At 34.9% G+C, this 2,143-nt stretch overlaps 1 long non-coding RNA gene across 1 annotated transcript; it reads right to left on the reverse strand.

Annotated features, from left to right (window-relative positions):
* Positions 1–348: 348 nt before the first annotated feature.
* Positions 349–1,516, reverse strand: LOC131227582 (uncharacterized). Its single transcript, XR_009162369.1, has 4 exons — positions 1,381–1,516; positions 865–1,076; positions 559–639; positions 349–438 (listed from the first exon to the last, which is right to left on the reverse strand). It is a non-coding gene; the product is annotated as an uncharacterized LOC131227582 (long non-coding RNA).
* Between the last annotated feature and the right edge of the window lie 627 nt (positions 1,517–2,143).

The raw sequence follows: 2,143 nt of genomic DNA on the forward strand, positions 1-2,143 counted from the left end.
CTCTAGATGGTGTATTGTCACCATTATCATCATAATGGGCCATGTCAAGAAAATCTCCTTGATAGGAGAATCCTGTTATTTCAAATCTGGACTCAATTAGATGGTATATTGTCATCATTATCATTATAGCCTTGTCCCAGTTATTTGGGATCATTTTTATGATTGCTTGGCAAGGGTTCAATGCTCATCAACAAACCAGACATCAACCCTCTACCCAGGCTTGGGATGGACTAGATGGAATTTAGTAGCCTACAAAAAGATGGCTAAGAAGGTAAAAACAACAACTGTCCACATTCAATAGGAAAAAAAAGAAGAAGCACAATACTGGTGAAAATATTGATAACTAAACCTACCAGCAGCTTTGAAAATATTACTTGCATAAAATAGGTTGTCATTGACTCCACTTAGCTGCTGCAATACTAGTAACCCAATTCTTACCTGCAGGATACTACGAAAATTAAGTTCTGACATTTACTCACTTATGTGAAAATAATAGTGTGTATAAAAGGAAAAAATTATAAATAAATAATATAAAAAAAACTGGGCAAGCTACAATACCATTAGAGGAAACCAATATCTTTTTTGCTTGAGATCAGAAAATCAGATGGTTGTTCTCCTACTTGTGGAAGATGCAGATCTCTGCATGAAGCAAATTCAAAAATGATCATAGCTTTAAGGTTTCCAACATATGAATTACACATCATCCACAAGCTTTTCATTTGATACACATATTTGTCATCAATAAATGAGTAGCTCTAAAAGTACAGTGCAAAAATAGAAGAATGACTTGATGGACCTAAAAAAAAAGAAGGCAAAAAAGAAAAATAAAAAAATAAAAGAACTGAAGGCAATTCAAATCCACACCTTGATTTCATTCACTTCAAAAGAAATGTCAGTGTCAAATCCCCATAGTATACTTGCAAAGAAGCTTCGAACTCGTCCTTCATACCCATTTTGGCCTAGAGACTGAATCCCAGCACTTGTTAAGAAGGTGTTTACTAATAAGACTCACCAGCAACCAGGGGATTTGGTGATGAAAAACAGACCAGGTATCAAATTTGTACAGGGTAATATTCCTGCAGATAAAAAGGGTGTAAGTTTGATTCACTTGTAATGAACAAAATCACTTGATCAAGTCAATTCAAATTGAGTTAGTCAATACTTGCAGCAAACTAACTTGTGTTTCTCTAAACCTGAAGAACCTAGTCAAAAGTACTTTAACATTTTGATCAATAGCTCAAAAATTCAAAGGAGTACTCAAAGCCTAGATTAGATAGTAGGGTAAAACAACAATCTGTAGCCATTTGAAAACCAGCCAATTGTGTTAAAATTGTTCACATTATTGCAAAAGGCACAATACACCTCAGGATGCGTGCTCACTCTGATTTCTCCATCAAACCAGCTCAAAATGGCATGTGTGCTCAATGTGCAATAGCCGAATTGAACTCATTATTTATTTGAGCTAGTGCCTACTCTGCTCTAGTATAAACTTTATAGAGAAAGAAAAAAAAAAGTATCAGTCAAATAGTAGAGCATATTGTGGGCAAGGAATTTACACAAAATGCAGACATCTGATTACTAAATGCATAGATAAAGAGCTTTGACAGAAGCTTCAATGTCCTCTACATCTAGCCTCACCTAAATGCTAAAGGTGTTTCACCTTTTCTAAAACTGACTCTCTGTTTTGGAAATGGACATGAGAAATGGGGTTACAATTCCCCAGATAATGCAAAATACTTGTTAAGGTTCAACTTTAATATCATCTTCATTACCTTTTCTTTATACTTTATATAAATAATAATAATAATAATAATAATAATAATAATAATAATAGTAATAATAATAATAATAATTAAAAAAAAAAAACAGAACAAAACCAAAAACCACCACCACCCGTAAGATGCAGATCAGATTTTTCCACCATGTATGACGTGTATGCAATTTCTAAGTGCCTGCGTATCATCCATCACACTCTGTAAGATATTTTAGACATAATGAAACCCGGAGAGAGAGAGAGAGAGAGAGAGAGTAGCATACTGCTATGGCTGTTGCTGGTGCTTCTTCCTCTTGCGGGCCTTCTCGAACTTTGGCGTGTTCCAGCAAGGAGGGCAACGGCTAAGAGATTAGCGTCTTCAACAAGCAA

This window comes from Magnolia sinica, chromosome 15, assembly GCF_029962835.1.
Source record: "Magnolia sinica isolate HGM2019 chromosome 15, MsV1, whole genome shotgun sequence".
Taxonomy (NCBI): domain Eukaryota; kingdom Viridiplantae; phylum Streptophyta; class Magnoliopsida; order Magnoliales; family Magnoliaceae; genus Magnolia; species Magnolia sinica.